General features: G+C 37.3%; 1 protein-coding gene across 2 annotated transcripts in view; it reads right to left on the bottom strand.

Annotated features, from left to right (window-relative positions):
• DYM (dymeclin) overlaps positions 1 to 22,588 on the bottom strand; it is a 377,292-nt gene that overhangs the window by 139,984 nt on the left and 214,720 nt on the right. The window lies entirely within an intron of this gene.

Raw genomic sequence — 22,588 nt, 5'->3', positions numbered from 1 at the left:
CTAGCGGGTGTGAAGTGGATCTCACTGTGGTTTCAGTTTGCATTCCCCTAGTGAATTTCCCTGTGCTCATGTTTTCTTTGTTGAAGTGTCTATTCAAATCTTTTGTCCATTTATTAAAAAAATGGGTTGTTTTTGTTCTTCGTGAGTTGTGAGAGTTCTTTATATATTCTAGACACAAGTCCGTTATCAGGTATTTTTTTTGGTCAGCTTTATTGAGATGTAATTGATACATGACACTGGGAAAGTTTAAGGTGTGCAGCATGCTGATTTGATACATACAATATTGCAAAATGATGACCACCACAGCTTTAGCTCACACCTCCATCCCATCCCGTAACTACCATCTCTTTCTTGTGGCTAGAACATTTAAGACCTACTTTCCGAACTACTTTCAAGGATGTGCTAGAGTACTATTAACTGTAATCACCATGCTGTACATTATATCTCCAGAACTTATTTATCATAAAACTGGAAGTGTGTGCTCTCTGACCTTGCTATCAGCTAAACATCAAATTGGTTGTAGTACCATTTTTTAAACATCTGGGTACTGTCATTGAGATAAAATTACAGTCTACTCAGAGGCAGCTGTCTCTTATGACCTATAAACTATAAATATGAAAATATACCCTAAGTACAACACAGAGTAGGGTGGGTTATAAAACTAAAGGAAGAATTTAACATATTGATGAAGATTAAACAAAGATCTTAACTACCCTGAGAAAAGGACCTACATTTCCTTACTTTGTATCTCATTATCAGGTATTATTTATTTTTGTAAACAACCTCTCCCATACTGGGGGGAGGGGTGGGAAGTGGAAGAAAGTTTTAAAATTTGATGAAGTCCAATTCATGAAATTAAAAAGAAATTATTTGTAGTTTTTGCATCATAAATCTTTGCCTAACCCAAGATTCCAAAGATTTTCTCCTGTAATTTCTTCTGGAAGTTTTATAGTTTTAACTCTTATAATTAGGTCTGTGCTCTATTTGGACTTCATACGTATGTATGGCATGCGGTAAGAGTCAAGGTTCACTTTGTTGTTATTGGGCTTTTTGGCATGTAAATATTTAATTGTTGTAGAACCATTTGTTGACAAGGCTATCCCTTTCACCCCTTGAATCACCTTGGCAGCCTTGTCAAAATTGCATTGACCATATGTGAATGGGTCTATTTCTGGACTCTATTCTATTCCATTGGTCTAAAAAGCTATCACATACTATCTTGGTTACTCTAGCTGTAATTGAGGGTAAATCCTGAAATCAGGTATTCTTAGTCCTCCAACTTAAGCTTTCTTTGTCAAAATTGCTTTTGGGTATTCTAGGTCCTTTTTATATCCATACAAATGTTAGAATCAACTTTATCAATTTCTACCAAAAAGTCTGGTGGGATTTTGATTAGGATTACTTGAATGTATAGATCAATTTCAGGATCTTAACAATACTAAGTCTCTGATCCACGAGCATGGGATCACCCTGTTTATTTACGTCTTCTTTAATTTCTTTTAGCAGTGCTTTAGCTTTTATTGTACAGATCTTGCCTGTATCTTACTATGTTCGTTCCTAAATTATTTCGTATTTTTTATGCTACTGTAAATAGTATTGTTTTAAAATTTCAATTTCTGGCTGTTGATCACAAGAATATCAAAATACAATTATTATCATATACTGACCTTTTATCCTACGACCATGCTAAACTCATTTATTAACTCTAGTAGATTTTTTGTAGATTCATTAGGATTTTTTTTTTTTTTTTTTTTTTTTTGCGGTACACGGGCGTCTCACTGTTGTGGCCTCTCCCGTTGCAGAGCACAGGCTCCGGATGCGCAGGCTCAGCGGCCATGGCTCACGGGCCCAGCCGCTCCGCGGCATGTGGGATCCTCCCGGACCAGGGCACGAACCCGTGTCCCCTGCATCGGCAGGCGGACTCTCAACCACTGCGCCACCAGGGAAGCCCCATTAGGATTTTTAAACATATGACCATGTTTCATGTGAATAAAAACACCTTTAGATCTTCTTTTCTAATCTGGATTATTAACATTTCTTTTTCTTGACTCACTGCACTGGCTAGGATCTCTAGCACAATAATGAATAAATGTGAGAGTGAAGATCCTTGTTATTTTCCTGATCCTAGGGAAGATGCATTCAGTCTTTTACCATTAAGTAAGATTTTAGCTGTAAGTTTTCTCATAGAATTTCCTCAGTTGAGGAAATTCCCCTCTATTCCTTGCTATTCCTTGCTAACTGAATTTTCTTATCATCATGAATAGGTGTTGAATTTCATCAAATGCTTTTCCTGTACCTATAAAGATGACCATACAGTTTTAAGTCTACTAATACAGTAGACTGTACTAATTGGGGATGGTACGTTAGCGCAGCCTTACGTTCCTAGGGCCAATCCCACTGGTTATCCTTTTATATGCTGAGGATAAATAATAAGAATGACAGTAGTTGTCACTTACTTAGAATGTACTCTATGCCATGCACCTTTCTAACCTTTCATATTTTTAACTAAATTAACATACAACATGCTTAATAAAAAGGGTATTAATGCTATCATCACAACATACAAGAGGAAACTAGGGCATTAGAGAGGTAAATTAGCTTGCCAAGAATTATGCTGCTTTTAAGTGGAACAGCTAGAATTTAGACCTTGGTAATCTGACTTCAGAGCCGGTACTCATAACTACCTTATTTTATTATCTCTTATCTGGGGTGGTCTGTTGTTTTTTTTTTTTCCTGCCCAGCATGATTCACTTCCACTTACTTCTTTTAGGAAAAGAACTGACTCTCCCAAAAAAAGTGAGTTCATGGCACACGGTGAGTCAGTTATAATACCCCATCCCCTGGGTCACATTGGTCAATGGATATGTGTTTTAAGTTGAACCAGTTGAAAACTTTGCCTAAGATTTTTCTAACTAGGAATGGTGAGAAAGACTGTTTCTCCTCTTTGGTTAGACGACTGTAGAGATGTAAGGTCATGGTTTAGTTTCATGGAGAAAATCCACGTATAAAAGGAGAGAATGAACCTAAGCTAAGAGAGTGAAAGAGAAAGACAGACCATAGACACAACACACAAACAGGCGTATAGACACAGACACACAGGAAGAAAGGGAGAGGGGGAGGTGGGCAGAGAATATGCCCTGGAGGTGCTGACTCCCCAGTTCAAGTCTCTGAGATTCCCAACATCTCCAGCATTTCTTTTGTGAGCTCTTCTCCACTAAGTATCCTTAAGACAAACCTTTCCTTTTTCACACCTGCTAGAGTCTGGTATGGCTTACTCCCTCATCCTGAAGTTTTTGCCCAAATGTCACCTACTCTTTGAAGCCGATCATAATCCAACCCTGGAATGCCTTATTTTCCTTCCTGCTCTATTTTTTTCCCCCATACTACTTATCAATTTATAAAATACTATATGCTTTACTGATATGTTTTTACTGCTTCCATCCACTAGAACAGAGGGTGCAGGGTGGCCAACTACAGCTCACAGACCAAATCTGGTCCACCATCTGTTCTTGTAAATAAAGTTTTATTGGGTCTCAGCCACATTCATTCATTCCTGTACTGTCTATGGCTGTTTTCATGCTACAATGGCAGAGCTGAGCAGTTGTGATAGAGACAATCTGATATGCCACGCCTAAAACATTTACTATCCAGTCCTTTACAGAAAAAGTTTTCTGATCCTGCACTAGTATGTAAGCTCCACCATGGCAGAGATTTTCACCTGTTTTGCTCACTGCTATATTCCTGGTACCTAGAACGACGCCTGGTGCATAGCAGGTACTCAATATTGGTTCACTGAATAAAATACAAAGTAGAAATTCCCTGAAAAGTACTTTTGCTAAGCTTAAAATTTCAAAGTTTGTCTGGCTTCTGATTCTTTACACAAATACCTGAGATTTTTATAGTTAGGCAAATATCTCCTTTCCATATCTTTACTGCACTTAAAAAAAAAAGCATTCTCTCCCATTTACCTGGAAATACAATTGTCTTACACTTTTCAGTTTCTCCTGAGAGCTATCCTCCAATATCTTTCCTTGGTATACACACCCAGCTGATGCCAAAACCAAAAGGATTTGTTGCCAGCCTGGATTTGAGGTAAAAGAGAAGAGTCAAGGATATGATCAGGGTTTTTAACGTAAGCAAATGGAAGGGTAGGTATACCATTTACTGATATGGGAGATTATCCACTGGGGTGGGGGTAGTTCCAGGGAGATCATCAGGTGTCCCTCTTAGATATGCTCCGTTTGAGATGCCTACTCACTATCCAAGTGAAAGTTTCGACTAGACATTTGGATGTGTGCATCTGGCTTCAGGAAAGAGATTTAGGTTAGAGAGATGCATTTGGGAACTGTAAACATACAACCAGGAATGAAAGCCATGGCAATGGTTGAGAAAATTCAGTGACTAGTATAGATAGAGAGCAGAAGAGAGACTAGAAAAAGCTGAAACCTAAGCTGGAAGTGAAGGAAGACCAGACGCTAACGAGTTTATATTCTAGAACTCCAGCAAGGTACAGATCTTAAAAGTACCAGGTATTAGAAAGTAGGACGCAGATGAGGCCCAAAACAGGAAGACTGACTGAAAGTCTGTATTACAAAGTCAGACTTTCAGTCCCCTCCCCTCTCCCACTCAGCCCAATGAATGCCTCCCTCCATCCTGGCAGAAGAATAGAGGTGTTCACTCTCCAGAGGATGAAGCAGGCAGACTCTAGACTTACGGATATAACACCCAAGTGAGGATGGGAGCACTACACTGAAAGCGACTAAGTAAAAGCCTAGATGCTGAACACTGAAACCTCTGGCTTCATCCCCCGATAAGCTCAGAGAATGCCATCAGTGAGGTGTGTATACTCAAGAAAAATACTGGAGGATTACTCTCAGGAGAAAATAAAAAGTGGGGAATTCCCTGGCGGTGCAGTGGTTGAGACTCAGCGCTTTCGCTGCCGTGGGCCCAGGTTCAATCCATAGTCGGGGAACTAAGATTTCACAAGCTACACAGTGCTGCTCAAAAATAAAAATTAAAATTAAAAATTAAAAAAAAAAAGTGTGAGACGCACCCAAAGATACCAACATTTGGGGATTCTCCAAAAACTTAGTCCAGCTGGAGCACCCTGAGATGAAGCCACCAGCCAACAAAGCCCAACCCAAGGGGTTTTCCTGGTGGTGCAGTGGTTAAGAATCTGCCTGCCAATGCAGGGGACATGGGTTTGAGCCCTGGTCCAGGAAGATCCCACATGCCGCAGAGCAACTAAACCCGTGGGCCACAACTACTGAGCCTGCGCTCTAGAGCCCGCGAGCCACAACTATTGTGCCCTCATGCCACAACTGCGGAAGCCCGCACGCCTAGAGCCCGTGCTCCACAACAAAAGAAGCCACCGCAATGAGAAGCCCGCACACTGCAACGAAGAGTAGCTCCCGCTCGCCGTAACCAGAGAAAGCCCGCACACGGCAATGAAGACACAACACAGCCAAAAATAAAAATAAATAAAATAAATAAATTTATTAAAAAAAAAAAAAAGCCCAACCCAAGCACAGAGAACTTCCAATTCGTTCTTTAGTGGCTCACTTTAAATATCAACTCTGCCAAAGATCACCAGAAAAAGCCACAAAAATGACAAACAAGTGAAAAAAGAAAAAAGGAACCTGGATGAAACAGAGAAAAGGCAGGGAGGAGATGAAATTCCCAAAATGTTACAATTACTAAGCTAAAGGAAAAAGTAAATACACTGCAACTATGAAACAAGAAGGAAGTCATACAAAAAGAAATATCAGAGAACAAAAAAGAGCTCTTGGAAAATGTAAATATGAAAAATTCAACGGAAGAGTTAAAAAATAAATTTGAAGAACTTTCCCAGGAAGTGGAACAGAAAAGACAAAGAGATGGAAAATAGTGGGAAAATGGCAATCAGAGAACTGGTCCACAGAGTTTAACACAGAATGTTTTAAAAGAGCAAAGAAAATGGAAGGGGAAAAGAAGGAAATTATTAAAGAATTATTCCAAGGAAAGTTCTCAAAAATGAAAAACATGAATTTCCAAACTGAAAGAGCCCTCCATGAATCCAGAAAACAGTTAAAAACAAAGCATAATAGCATATGACTGGAATTTTAAAACACTGGAGACAAAAGATCATAAAAACTGAGAGAGAGAGGGAAAGAAGGAGGGAGGGCCATATACAAACTGTCAAGAATTAGTAGGGCACTAGACATCTTAACAGCTACAAAACAATGAGCAATGCCTTCCATATGCAGAGTGAAAATGACTCTGAACATAGAATTCTAAACCCTGCCAAATTTTTATGCTAAAGATTGAAGATATTTTTAGACAAATTGTCTAAGAAAGTAAACTATATGGATCATCTATACTATACGGATCATCTGTGAATAATATCTGGTTATAACCATGTAAACATTCTATTGATGCAGCATGAAATGACTGTTGACCTGTACTGGGAGAGTGGGGAAGAGGCACCTTGGAGTGTGTGCATGTAGATGTGTGTAGCTGTAGGGGAGTTGAAGATGATGACTACTACTTTTTTTTTTTTTTTTTTTAATTTTATTTATTTATTTTTTTTGCGCTACACAGGCCTCTCACTGCTGTGGCCTCTCCCACTGCGGAGCACAGGCTCCGGACGCGCAGGCTCAGCGGCCATGGCTCACGGGCCCAGCCGCTCCGCGGCATGTGGGATCCTCCCGGACCGGGGCACGAACCCGCGTCCCCTGCATCGGCAGGCGGACTCCCAGCCACTGCGCCACCAGGGAAGCCCGATGACTACTACTTTTGAAATATTGGTCTGTTTATATATATGTCTGCTTCTCGTGAAAAATCCCTCCATCTATTCAGAGAGAGTCGAGCAGAGCAAAGACAAGATTCCCTGTAGTCTTTGTCAAAGACAGATCAAATCAGAGGCCGGGGGAAAGGCCGAGGGAGAAGTGGATGGCTCTAATAAACACGGGGGAAATCTGAGGATTAAAACACTTCTGAGTGATTAAAAACTCAAAGTCTATGAAGACTAGAACAAATTCATTTCATAAAATGTGTCCCTTTATATTTGTAGAATATAACAGAAATAGAAAAAAAAAATAACTTCCCAGGCTTTTCCTCTCTATCAAATTACGTACTCCTAATTATTTGTTTGTTTTATGCTATTGAATTGCTATGCACCTACACACATACATATGTAAAACATATACATGTATAGCAAATATGGTTTCCCTCCAAATGCTAAGTTCACGTACAGCCTTGATTGTAGATCTTCTTACAGTGCTCTACATATAACAGGGTTGAAAATATGCTTGCTACTAATGTCTTTCTATTTCTCTTCCATCTTTCCTACTCCAGTAAAAGAAACTTCAAAGATATCCATAATCCTGCCTTACAAAATTGGAAATGAGAGGTCTTTGTTTATTTTTAGAACACAAAAATCTTATTTTTAAGGATCTAAAATTAAGATGAAGGAGACAACCAACTACATAATTATCTTTGCTAAAAACATTGACATTTACAAAAAGAAGCAAGGTTAGAGCAAACCGCCCATTCATTCACATGTAACTGACTTAATAACCATAAACATTATTTTAGATATATAATAACTAGTTTGAAATTCATTTCCATCCAGGACAAGTGCTAAAATGGCATTGATTTTTGTGGTATATAAGGTAGAGTACAAAATAAGAAACCTCAGCACCACCAGCTTGTTGATTTTCAAGTAAGGCTTGTTACAATGCAAATGTTTAGTGGACTAGCAGTACGGAGCACAATGCACGGGAAGATGTGTCCATCCACACTGAGTGCAACGTGTTCCACCAGGTCTACATTATTCCATGTTTCAGCACTCTAAGGAAAAGGCAGTAACTCACCTTCAAAAACTCTGAAGTACAAGCAAAATATACAGACACCCATTTATAAAATCTAGTAAGCCAGGGCACATCCTGAATTGCAACTGGAGAATCCAATCTCTTTGCCATAAAAACACAAAAGGTATCTTGGAAAGAACATGAAATTATGGTTACAATGTCCAGTATAATCTGCACCGTAGGCATGTCATGCAACATGACCAACAATGTAACTAAACAGTTTCTTTAAAAAAAAAAAAAAAAAGCTTAAAACTCAAGAACTGAATTTCCCCTGGTTATAGCAACAACATAAGGAAGACACAGAAGGAAAACTGAAAGATCACTAACAACCTTAAAAATAATGTTACATGACTTATAAGTAAAAATATTTTGAAAATAATGGATAAAATACATGATCTGGTAACTATATTAACAAAAATATAAGTGCATGAAATAAAATAATCTATCATTAACTTAAAAACAGTTACTTTTATTTTTTACAAAGGCATGCATGCAAAACTTCTTGCATGTTTTTAACCTTTGAAGTAATTCAGTGGAAAACTGCTAATAAGTGGACATAATGCAAAAGGGTTGTTTTCTTAAGCAGATTTTTTTTCAATTTTGACTAAATTTGGTCAGAAATGCTACCGAATAAGAATGACCTAACTAAATTTGAAAATTGGTAATTTATCTCAAAAGAAAAACTTTATCCCTAGTCTTCACTTCACTTTATACTTCTTTCATGGCTAACATACTTAAAAATGTATATCCGTATATAAACTCAAGAACAGCACAAGACAGAAAGTATTTTGTAATTAGTATGTAATTCTAAAGATATCAAGTTTATTAGAAGTTTTATGGTATTTTCTCTGTTAGAAAATATATTCTATAAAGAACAGAAATGCATCTTCTGACTTGAAAGAAATTAGGTTGCCTTTTTCTGACACCCTTTCTTAGTCCCTTGAAAAAAACTGCACACTGAGCAGACAGCTATCCACTTAAAATCAAAAATTCTGTAGCAAAATGTCACTAATTTATGGCAACAACTAGGACTGAAATGATATCTAATGAGAATATTCATTTGAAAAGTGGGATTATCTCATAGTGAACACAAGAGGAGCCAGAGTGAACAGTTTATAAGTTATTATCACAAATTGTAAGGCACTTCCTAAGTGTAAAGAAATTTCCTCCCAGGGGAAACCTACCAAATGAAGTATGTTTACTCTATGTCAGATTTTACAAAGATAGTCAAAGGAAACATGACACTAATAACTGTATTTAGAAAATGATGCAGAATACCTACTCTTATTATTTTTTTTAATTTTTATTTATTTTATTTTTTTGCCTGTGTTGGGTCTGCGTTGCTGCACATGGGCTTTCTCTAGTTGCGGCGAGCGGGGGCTACTTTTCGTTGCACTGCGCGGGCTTCTCATTGTGGTGGCTTCTCTTGTTGTGGAGCATGGGCTCTAGGCGCGTGGGCTTCAGTAGTTGTGGCCCACAGGCTTAGTTGCCCATGGCATGTGGGATCTTCCCAGACCAGGGATTGAACCTGTGTCCCCTGAGTTGTCAGGCGGATTCTTAACTACTGCGCCACCAGAGAAGTCCCAGGATACCTACTCTTGTAAACAATTTATCAGGAAGATGGTGGTAGACCCTTAATTTGAGGATCCCAGCTAGAACTTCAAGATTTCTTTTTGCTTAGCCCGTAATCTTAATTTAGCAAATACAATTAGTCTTTGGGAGGGCTATAGGAACAGGAAGTCTTAATTGGAATTACAGGTCTTTACTAGTAAGTGCCTTTTCTCAACATCTGTCAGCCTCATTACTATTAAAAATCTTAAGATTTGTAAAAACTCTATCCTCTTATTTCAACTTCCTTTCAACCTCTGTGTACTTAATTACTAATTTATACTTGTTCTACACATTTTAACATACATCTTCCTTTATCTTTTGCTTGTATATTTATTCCATTTCTTTTGTGAACACAGTTTCAAGGGCACAGATGTCCATTCCTCTTCTTTTCTTTCAACTCCTTTGCAATGCCTCTCATGTATACACAGTGACTAGTTATTTCCTTCTCCACTTTCCTTTTAAGAAAAATATCCACTGACTGATTGGTGGTCGATAAAATATACTTTGAGTTAAAGTTTAGAAATACTTTTTTAGAATAACCAAGAAACCAAATACGTATTCATAGTAACTTCATAAGAAACCCTCCTCTACCGTGACTCATTCTCAGATAGAGGAGCAGCCCCCTTTCCTACCTGCCGAGACAAACCCAAGCCAATAAAGATGTAGACATAGAGAATGGACTTCAGGACATGGGGCGGGACGGGGAAGCTGGGGCAAAGTGAGAGTAGCATTGACGTGTATACACTACCGAATGTAAAATAGTTGGCTGGTGGGAAGCAGCAGCATAGCGCAGGGAGATGGGTTCGGTACTTTGCGATGACCTAGAGGGGTGGGATAGGGAAGATGGAAGGGAGGCTCAAGAGGGTGGGGATATGGGGACATGTGTGTGTGTATGGCCGATTCCCTCTGTTGTGCAACAGAAACTAACAAAGTATTGTGAAGCAATTATACTCCAATAAAGATTAAAAAAAAACAAAAACCCAAACAGCCAAAAAAAAATTTCCATGCAAGAAGTGGTTATCAGTGCCCAAACAAAAGCTATGAACTTAACTCAAGGTCTTATTTGTCTGATTTAACACAACTATCAACAAGCTAAATTATTAGCTTCCTCAGCTAAAACTTCTAAATAATAAAATTAATGAAGAAGGGAAAACCAGGATGGTTTCCCAAAATGGTTAATAGCGTAACCAAAAAAGAGAAGAGAGTTTTGACATCAAAGTAGGAGCAAACTCAGAATTCCATTACTTTTCAGTACAACAGTCCATGTTCACAGCAACAAAAGTATCAAGAAAAAGACTCAAATGTGCACAAGGTCCTGTAGTTAAAAACTCGAGAAAGTCTGCAATAGCAACATCTCTTATCTGAAATACTTTTAAACCATTTTAAGGTAGTACTTTTATGAAACATGCTTTTGTTATCTGGAAAATATTTGGAAACCCATAATTCCAGGGATGGTAGATAAATGAGGTATTACTTAAACAGGACTTTTAAAAGCCTGTAATATTTGAAGCCACAGTCCCTTTTAACTCTGGGTTAAGTTCAAACAGCAGAGTTATTACAGTATCAACCAGAATATTTCTGATATGATAAAAATTATGATTTTTTTTGTTAAATATATTTAACAATACAGAATATAAACCACAGTAATCTTCACGAATAACCATTATTAAATGTCATTTTAGAACACAGCTCTTTATTATAACTACCAATAATTACAGAGGTAGAATTCTATCAGTAGTTATAAAAATGTCACCATTTCAAGACACAATCATAGCTCAAATCAAGTTGAACAGAACCTGATAAAAAATAATCTTCTGTTTTAAGAACTGTGGTTAATGTTTAACCATATGACCCTCACCCCCACCAATCCCCCAATTTTCCTAAAATCCAGACATAAATTCATGCCTTGTGCTCCCTCTGCTGGCTATATAGCTATAGTTAATCCCATTCTTGGGAGATATTTTGTACAATGCAATCCTATTAACAACACACTGAAAGGCAATGGTACATTATATGTGGGATCTTAAAGATATAATACAGATCCCTTCTTTGGGCTTTGAGGAAAGATAAAAGAAGAAAAACATAACTTGACCAAGGTCACACAGCGTACTGAGAGACAGAATAATTCTGGTCTGACTCCTAATCCAGTGTTCCTTCTATTCCGTAACAATGTCAATGTCTTCATGTACAAGACTATATTTTGCTACAAGTACCTAAAATCTGAAGCTTGATATCTTTGGGCCACACACAGATTTTTCACTGAGCTGTAATTACAACTGGTAAGAGCATCTGACCAATATTCACTGCAGACATACGAAGAGTGCCCCTGATTTTAATTTTCTCGGACAGTGCCCAATTAAAAATGAAAGCTTTAGGGAAAAGATAGTTTATTAAAAACAAGAACCTGTTTAATTTCTTTTAAAATTTAATCTAAAGTGGGGAGGTTAATACTTTCCTTACTTTTAGTTGAATAAGGTATATGACCTATGCCATAAATGTTCCCAAAGAATAAGTTAGTATTTAATTCCAATTGACTTTTGTAGAATAGATGTAACATAATTATTTGTCAAGTAGTCTGTGTGGGGAAAACTGGAAATACTAGCTCTAGTCTGATAACAATACTATTTAGATAGACACAAACAGTCTGGGATTAAAGAATCTAATCTATTCAGACAAAAAGTAAATATTTATTAAGCTAGAATATACAAGTCTATCTCTGCAGGGAAGAGACATTTGTTTCTTGATGAAAGATATAAATTGTTATCTAAATCAAGAACAATTTTCATTCAAAGTAAAGTTTAAATTCTGCGCTCCTTTTGAAAACAGAAAACTAAAGGCATCAGCGCCCATCCCTGTTCTCTGGCAGTGATTAGTTGTTATTTTCATGGAAGGGAATCATGTTAAAGTATTTAAATAAATAGGAAAATAGTGTTGAAATGAATATATTTCTCAATTACCTACTGGTAACCAATTTGGACAGTACAAACAACAAATGTCAACATTTTAGAAATGAGAAAGTAGCCTGGGTTAAATCCAGCTTTAAGGAATTTAGGGAAAACTGACAGATGAATGTAAATTTTAACCTTGCACAATTTAAATAATGTGATAAACCTGTTACCCAGGGCTCTATAGCTATCATCATATAATATTTATGGATATTGATTTTTCAACTGAAATGCCAGATAAAAATTACCTTGTTTTTGATGTTATAAAGAAAGGCATTTAGAATAATTCAGATACATTTCTGTTTAAACACCAGTCCTCCACTTTCTAGCTATGTGAACTTGGTTACTTAACTTTTCTGAGACTCAATTTCCTTACATGTGTTGGTGATGATGGTGAAAGCTACTGAACAAGAATTCCTGTGATGATTAAATTAATTCAATTAGTGTAAAAACACTTAATAGGGAGTCAAAGGAAAAAGCCACCAGTCAGTTCCAATTGATTATTGGCATGGAGAAATGTGGGCCCTGGGTTACCAGCTATTCCATTTATCTGTTATATTTTAGCAACAAATGCTAACTTTTTAAACATACTGTGCAAAACCAAACACAGTACCTCTCTGGGCTGAATCCAGACCGTAGTTTCTGTTTTGGAGAATCACTGGAAATGCCACATGTCATGAAACTGAGCAAGGCATCGGGAGTCAAGGCTGTGTTGGGGTTAGATGGATGTTCTAGAAGAAAGAGATGTGCTCCGGCAGGAAAAGTCAAGGGTAGAGGTTAAGAAGATTTTATGAGAACAACTCAAAGCAAAAAGTGTACTTTTCCTGGCAAACCAGTTTTGAAATAGCTCAGTACTATACTTACATTCCAATTTAAAATGTTTGATTTTTGTATAAATGCATTACCATTTAATCCCTGATTCTCCAGTAAAGAGAATATGTTCTATCAGAAATAGATCAGTTGGTTTATGGTAGAATCCAAAGTCTCTACAACATAACATTCATATGTCCAGGGTACAGTATAAAATTACTGAACATACAATCCTGGCTAGAGGTATATCAATTTTATTGATCTTCTCAAGGAATGATTTCTGGTTCTACTGACTTTCTCTTCTGCTTTTCTGTTTTCTATATCATTGATTTCTGCCCTTTATTATTATCTTTCATTTCCTCATTTTGGTTTAATCTGCTCTTCTTTCTCTAGTTTCTTAAGGTGAATACTGGGGTCACTGATTTGAGACCTCTCTTCTTTTCCAACATAGGCATTTTAAGTTATAAATTTCCCTCTCAATATTGATTTAGTGGCATCCCACACATTTTGATTTGTTGTATTTTCATTTAGTCTAAACTACTTTTTAAATTTCCCCTGATCCATGGGTTGTTCAGAAGTATGTTTTTAAATTCCCAAATCTTGGGGGATTTCCCAGAGAGCTTTCTATTATGATTCCTTTATGGTGAGAGGATATGCTTTCCATGACTGGAACCCTTTCATTTAAACTCACTGAGACTTGTTTGACGGCACAGAATATGGTCTTTTATTGGGAAAATTTGTGAATAAGTTTTATTCTAAGTTAATATTAAATTTGGAAAATCTGCAAGTTCTATCTCTCACCTAAATGAAATATAATAAGAAATTAGACCTTTAAGAAAAAGCACCATTTTCAGAAAAAATACCTAGTAAGACTTGAAATACATTTTCTCTTTTCTTTCTTTCGGTATAAAGCCTTCAGCAGGTAAATACTATTAATTTCAGCATGAATCACGTTCTACTTAAAAGAAATGGTTTAGGGCTTCCCTGGTGGCGCAGTGGTTGAGAGTCCGCCTGCTGATGCAGGGGACACGGGTTCGTGCCCCGGTACGGGAAGATCCCACATGCCGCGGAGTGGCTGGGCCCGTGAGCCATGGCCGCTGAGCCTGCGCGTCCGGAGCCTGTGCTCCGCAACGAGAGAGGCTGCGACAGTGAGAGGCCCGCGTACCGCAAAAAAAAAAAAGAAATGGTTTACAGTTTAGAGTGTTAGTAAATGAGAATGTAAAGCAAAAACAAACAAACAACAACAAAAACTCCTTAATTTTTAAAACCAGATAAAAGAATTATTTTTTAACCTGTTTTTTCTCTCAGAGATCTATGTGTAAGTTTAGTATCTAAGCCAGAGGGGGAAAAGAAAAGATATCTCTGTTCAGTTTTTGCATTTATATAAGGCCCTAGAAAGTCCAGTCTAGCCCCCAATAGCATTGCAAGCTAACACGTTAAACCATTTTCACCCACTGATATTGTGGCACGAGTCAAGTTTATCACGTTAACAAGTCAGGGTCATAGCAGGACTCTGATGGTCTGGAACGTAGCTCTGGCATGTTCTGATTGGGAATATGGTCTTTCTTGATAAATGTTCCCGTGTGCAAATGAGAAGAAAGTGTATTGGGATGTTATTGGTTGGAGTACTCTATAAATATCAATTAGGTCAAGTTGATTGATAGTGTTGTCTGAGTCTTCAATATTCGTGCTCATTTTCAGTCTACTCCTTCTATCAACTATTGAGAAAGAGATATTTAAATCTCCAACGGTAACTGTGGATTTGTCTATTTCTCCTTGCAATTTTATCAGTGTTTTGCTTCATGTATCTTGAAGTTGCTATCTATTGGGTACGAACATTTAGGATTCTAACAGTCCTCTTGATGAACTGACTCCTTGATCATTATGAAATGGCTTCCTTTATTCCTGGAGAGTCTATGCTCTGAAGCCACTCCCTCTTGCTTTTGACCAGTGCTACTGATGGGGTTAAGTTTATGTCTATCATGTTGCTGTTAGTTTTCTATTTGTCCCATCTCTTCTTTTTTCTTTCCCTTTTCTTTTTCTGTCTTCTTTTGGATTAATTGAGGGTTTTTTGTGAGTCCACTTGTTGATTTATTAGCTATAATTTTGAGCAGTGGTCAAGAAATTCTCTTAGAATAGTAAGCTGCGATTTTCGCAGGGATCGCTTCCTTTTGTTTCCCGTCTCTCAGGGATTAGTTCTTTTATTGCCTCATGCTCAATGTCTTGAAAACCACTGTTTTATATATTTTGTCTGTTTTGTTGTTGTTTCAGGTAGAAGGGTAAATGCACTCTTTGCTACTCTATCTTGGTGGGAAGTGAATAGTGATTTTTAAATATTTATAGGAAAAAAACACATAGTTTTACAAATTTTATATAGAAACTTAAGGAACATTGGAGAAAACCAAAGAATTTTAATCTAATATTTTTCCTTACTTAAGCTGTGATTGTACAATTTTTCCCACCTCTAATAATCATGGTATTTTAAATTTCACCCTGATTTCTCAAATATGACACTAAGTTCACACTTAGTTCAATCTGTGTGGAAACTGTACTCCCGCAAAATAATCCCACTAATTACATGCCTTGTACTAACTCTACTTTATTTGCACTACTAGTCTCCTTTGTAGATTGTAAGTGCCAGTCATTCCTAGTCTTTTTCATTATTCTTCACTGTAGAAATCAACATACTAGGTACTCTCTACTTTTTCAGATAATGTTGTGACACCATTAGGGAAGACAAACACTACAAAGCAGTTTTACATTTCTAGTTCAAGTCCATCACCCCCTACTTCATTCCACACACTGTTCATTGTTCTGCTCATCATTTCCTGAATACACTATGCCTTTGTTCACACTAACCTCTTTGCCTTTACATCCCTTTCCTACAAAAATCTGCCTGGCAAATTTCTACTCACCCTTCAATCTTAGAAAAAACATCAATCACATTTTCTAGTTAGTTGTATCCATGTTTATTTCCCTCACTAAAATATGAAGTTCTTGAGCATGGAATAATTCACTTTGGCCTCCCTGGTACCTAGCATAGTGCCTATGTATTTAAAAGATTCTCAAAAAGTGGTTGTTTAATTAACTAAACTCAGAAACAGAAATAATTTGGGAGGCAGCATGTCACGGACTGAATGTATGTGTCCCTCCAAAAGTCCTGTTGAAGCCCTGACCCCCAGTGTGGCTGTATGTGGCTTAAGGAAGTAACTAAGGCTAAATGAGGTCATAAGGGTGGGGCCCTGATCGGAGAGGATTATTGTCCTCAAAAGAAGACACATGAGCTCCCTCTCCCTCTCCCTCCAGGTGGGCACAGAGAAGAGCTCACATGAGCACATAGCCTGAAGGCAGCCATTTGCAACTCAAGAGCAGAGCCCTCCTCACCAGACATCAATCCTGCTAGTACCTTGATCTTTAACTTTCAGTCTCCAGAAGTGTGAGAAAATAAATTTCTGCTAAATAAGCCACCCAGTCTATGAGATTTTGTCACGGCAGCCTGAGCTGACTAATGCACATAGGGAGGTGGTTAAGATGAGGCAGTTCCTCTCTCCCAACCAGAAGGCAGGTTAGCGTTCTTGAGTCTCAAGGACCAGCAGTAGGAACTCTCTCTTCTGTTTAAAAAGAAATTTATTTCTGTCTTTCCTCTGGAGGGCTATACTTGAAAACAGTGCTGCTATTTCACCCTTAGCCACTGCTACCACACAACTCACTCCAAACCAAAAAGATCAGACATTCTATAACCTGGTTTATAAGGTTAGAGTTTATAATTACTCCAGCAATATATATATCTCAGAGGTATGGGGATGATCACAGTGCTTCTGAAATAAGTCCTTTACAAAAATAAAGCTAAAGAAAGAATAAATAAAGTGGAGAGAGGCTCTGGTTTTGGATGGGGTAGTCAGAGAAGGCTTCACTGAGGAAGTGATATTTAAGTAAAGACCTGAAGAAAGTGAGGTTGTGAATTGAGTAGATATCTGGGGAAAGAGCATTCTAGGAAAAAGTAATAATAAATGTAAGTGGACCAAAGAAGGGCATGTTCAAGTTGCATTACTGGTAACAATCTCAAGAACCTCTCTAAAGAATTATTTAAAGCATAAAAGATCTAAAACACATCATTATTTTTAGTTGCCAAGACCACACCCCACCCCCAGCAAAAACTAAGTTTAACTTTTTTTTTTTTTTTACCTAAAACAGAAAATTAAATGATTACTCTTCAGCCAGCAGTCTGCTGCAGAACAGGAACTGGATTTGAAAACCACAATGCTACTGAAAACATTTTTAAGACTTACTTGAATACAAAATGAGAGTTACTGTATTCAATAATATGACTGTGACAATCTGTCTACCTCTGGCAGAGATAGATAGAAGGTGAGATGTGAGTTGTATTATATTAAAGCTGGAATGAAAAATAGTTTTCCAAACTTATTTCTTTAATTACTGAATTGTCATTACAAATAAAAGGCAGAAAGCTACCAGCAACACCAGTATTTGTTACTTTAAATTAGCTTAAATTGAAAACATGCTAACCACCAATATATAAATAGTCGTGGTGGCTGTAGTAATCATGGGAAAAATGATAATAGCAGAATTTGGTTGCTTAGTGTGTGACATTAGCATTGTGCTAAGTGTTTTGCATACATCATCTCATTTAAATCTGACCTCAACCTAGAGAGGCAGGTTTCCCTATTATCCCCATCTTACTTGCTCAAGATTACCAGCTACTCAGCGGCAGAACTATCAGTCAAGTCTAGGCCTGACTCAACACCTAAGCATGTTATGGAAACGCCATGGAAACGCCAATATCTATAAATCAACCTCAGTGATGGGTCCTGCTAGTCAGGGCCAGAATCTGATACAACTACTGACACTTTATTTTGTTAAGGAATATTACGGTGTAGCGCTCTCAAAGCTCAGGATTTTAATGCTTCCTATCTTTGTGATCTATGAATGAACTCCAAGTAAATATTCAATAATAATGTGAGAACCATATGTCCTGATTTGCCCAGGACAGTCCCCGTTTATACATTTTGTCCCACTGGAACTATCAGGCAGAGTTCCCTTTCACTCTATTAAGTGTCTTGGTTTGAATGATAAATTATATGGTCATCTACTTCATAATCACTTCACTTTTGCTCCACCCATTCACTGTCTTCCTTATTAAACAATGAAACACAGTAAGCTGCCACCACTCTTTCTTTTGGGGGCGTAAGTTCATGAGACCTTTTCTTCTAATCAGAGTGTTGGCTTTCTCAACATTTAAAGTACAACTTTTTTCTTGTCTCCAAATGGTCCCACAACTCTTTCCCAATTTATATGTCTGATCTCATCTCCTCCCACACCCTGTCCCATTCCCTATTCTTTTCTCCTAAATGAACCTTTTGTCTTTCTCGCCTACTCTTGCCTATATCTTCTTTCATGCCAACCCCTACGCTTGGAACAACCTACTAATCCGCCAAATCTCTTAACTCAAATCACTTTTTAAGAGTCACTTTAGTCAGTAAAGCCTACCTGAGATCACCCATGCACCCACCTGTCCTATTTATGGACTGAATCCATCCGATTCAAATTTGAATTGTTTTTGTTATTACACTACTATAAGGTTCACCATACTCACTGACATCAAAGAGTATGTGAATCCTGACAGATTTTACAACTTAAAAGTAGGGCTTTTAGGTATATCTACATCTATTAACCAAAAAGAATGCACAATCCAGACGGATCTTACTAAAAATTATAAATGAATCATTGCTTTTAGAGGATACAGGGACAAAAAGTGATATGTGGATAATATGATTGTCAAAAAGAAGACCACAGTCACTGGTAATACACAATAAAAAAAACTACTCTTAGGTCTCGTGGGAAAAAAAATTGGTGAATTGGAACACTGGTCTTACCCTGCTGCTATCACCTACAACTCGCCCAATTCTGAACACCAGAGCTCTGTTCGTCCACACTGACAATAAGGACAGAGATATCTGCTACAGAGAAAAATCAGAAAAACAAAATGTCCCACGAAAAACCATCTCTTTTAGGCCAAAGACTAGTGGTATTTAGTGAATTAGCCTAATGAATTAATGTATAATAACTCTCATTTTCATATTATTTTTTCAGTGGTATTTTACATTCAAGGAGGAAGATAATTAGTTCTAGGTAATATTGTAACTTTTGAACATCACAGTTTGTCTAAAACAACAATGAATTAAAATTCAAGGCTGAAACGACAACACCAAAAAGATATTTTTAATGAGATAACATATCTAAAAAGAAAATGAAAACTAAACTCTCCTCAGAAAAATATTTGAATAACAAATATTAATAAGCAAGGAAATAACTACTGCATTTATACAAGTATAGGTTATCGGAAGAAATGTCATTTGATTGTGTAAGAGGGAAAATCAGCTTCTGTAAATACACGAAATCAGAAAAGGCACCTCCAGAACCAGATTAGGAATACCATGATAATACATACAGCATAATACATAGCTTCATTCTGCTAAAGAATGCTGTAGTACATGTGATGGGAAAGTGAGTTCTATGGTTTTGGTTATGGGGAGGTATGTCAAATTTCCACATGCTGTAAACAAATAAGGCCACATCACCTTCTGAAAAGGCTACTTATTGATTCTTTTTAATTTTTCAAGTTAAAGAACACTGACTCATATAAGTATATACATTCCCCAATACATAAAAAGCAGTGATTCAAACCATGTGCCAACAAATTCAAATCCAAGACTACAAATACACCAGAGCTGAGTTAGTTAACAAAGCAACAATTTTAAGAGTCATTTTACTGTTTGGGCTAATATTCCCATGACAGCAGAACAAAACCACCACCATTTTGGCTGTAAAAGGCATTGCAAATTGAAGCCAAACTGACTTTGGTCTCACTTAAAGAAAAGATATATACATGAGTTACATTTACAAGTTTGCAACCAATGCCTCTGAGTTTAGTCACACTTCTAGCTCAAGTGGATCATCTTTCAGTGGAACCACAAGTAATTAATGTATATAGATTCACTGTATAAACAGGTTACTATTATCATTATTATATTCACAAGAGGAAGGGAGGGACTAGAAAACCGGACAGTGAGAGTAAAATAAAATCTCTAAACCATGGTAACAGGAAATACCACATTCCCATAGTCACACCAAGAGTCATGCAAAATTTGGTAGATTGGATACCTCTCGCACTTGCTGCTTAGTGTCAGGCACAAAAATCAAGGCAGCACTTCTTGAGAAAGAATATTAAAAAAAGGAAGGAAAATCAAAGCTCTTTCCTTTCCTTTCCTATCACAACACATTGCCTCAATATCTTGCCGGCTACAGTAATATGTTGTTATGCAAGACAAGAAAACAGCAAGAATTAAAAAGCCCACAGAACAGATGATTGCCCATTGTGTCTTACTGACCCGTATTTAATTCATAGTGATGCTCTCCACCTGACCACTGAAGGACAGTAAGAGGAATCTTGAGGCTATTACACAATCTTCTGAACTATGAACAATATTCCCCAAATGCACTTTTTTCACTGCGCATTCAGAAGTAAATTTACCTGTAGCTATTTACTGGTTTTAGATTAATTTGTTAACCTTTCTTTTATTTTCTAACATTTTATAGAAATGATACTGAAATGTTATTATATGTACTTGCATCCCTATCTTCAAACGTGATTTTGGAAGTTTAGGACCAAAGGACATTACGTATACCCTAAAAGGTGGACCCACTGCAACAAGACACACACTGCTCTTTGCCCAGACTCCCAGTGCTGCCAGAGGCACTGCATGCCAGGATGTAGAGCCCATACAGTAAAACTGCTACTGCCATGCATGACAGGGACCTGAGCTTCCTATTGGCTTCTAGTATGCGCTACCTAAGAATAAATGCACATAGGAAAAGGAACTACTGGTATCAACATGAGATACACCAAGAATAAACTTAAAAATAACAAACATTTTTAAGCTGATGTAAATGTTACCTGTAAAAAAAAAATGTACATATATAGATGGTAACTATACTTCTAAATCCCCAGGAAAGCTTCTGCTTATTTGTTTATTCAAAGTTAGAAGGACGACCCAATTGTTAGTCACTAAACAGAGGAGTAACATGGAAGCTATAAGACTTTTAGTCACTATTGGAAATTATATTCAGCTGCTAACTGCACTTATTTTTTCTTTTCCCAGTGGTAACTAAAATGTAAAACATATCCTTTGGGTTACCTTGAAAATATGCCTATAAATGCTTACTTTGTGAAATCTGGTTAAAAACCTTTTGAGAATAGCTTGTATCTTTTTTTTACTTTGAGAAGGAAAAATTATCAAACCTACAGCAAAAATTAAAACCTAACTTAGACATTTGGGATACAACATTATGAAACTTTTATAAGGATTAGTAGCTTTGAAAAACAGGAGACACTGCATGTTTAGAGAGTAGAAACCAGACTAAATGGTACCTACAGAATTTAGAGAACCAAGAAATACAGTTTTGAGTTTCTTCTGTTTCTACAGTCCACAGTTCAAATTTGAATTTTAGCCAGTTTTATAAACTATCTCCAAGTGAAATTCTGAGTGGGTAGAGAAGTTCAAGAATTTAAACATAAATAGTTTAAAATGTATAATCATCAAATAATATTGGATTTGTATTGGGCTCTAAGATGGGCTGAAATGATTTCAAGGGCAAAGTTACTTAAAATCATACTATTATTAAAAGGCTTCTTGGGAGGCAGGATAAGGTTACAAGTGTAGCTTTTACAGCTAGAATAATTTCAGCTTCAATACTGGCTTTACCATCTTCTAGCAAGGTACTAAACTCCTCTGTGCATCAGTTTCCTCATCTATAAAATTGAGATAACAATATTAACTACCTCACAGAGTTGCTCTGAGTATAAAAACAAAAATAGTTAATAGGGACTTCCCTGGTGGCGCAGTGGTTAAGAATCTGTCTGCCAATGCAGGGAACACGGGTTCGAGCCCTGGTCCGGGAAGATGCCACATGCCACGGAGCAACTAAGTCCGTGCGCCACAACTACTGAGCCTGAGCTCTAGAGCCTGAGAGCCACAACTACTGAAGCCCCTGCACCTAGAGGCCGTGCTCCGCAACAAGAGAAGCCACCGCAATGAGAAGCCCGCGCACCGCAACGAAGAGTAGCCCCTGCTCACCACAACTAGAGAAAGCCTGCACGCAGCAACGAAGACCCAATGCAGCCAAAAATAAATAAATATTTAAAAATTAACAAAAAAATAACAGGATTGAACTGAAATTTCAAAATCTCAAAACATAAAATTTTTTTAAAATTGGGGGAGCTATCTATTGAGAATAATTCATTGAGCGCATGTATATAGCGAGGCGCATTTCTCACTTTATAATGCTGTGACA

The sequence above is a fragment of the Stenella coeruleoalba genome, assembly GCF_951394435.1.
Source record: "Stenella coeruleoalba genome assembly, chromosome: 14".
Classification (NCBI taxonomy): domain Eukaryota; kingdom Metazoa; phylum Chordata; class Mammalia; order Artiodactyla; family Delphinidae; genus Stenella; species Stenella coeruleoalba.
The sequence above is the reverse complement of the archived record's forward strand: the minus strand, read 5'-3'. Positions and strand labels throughout refer to the sequence as shown.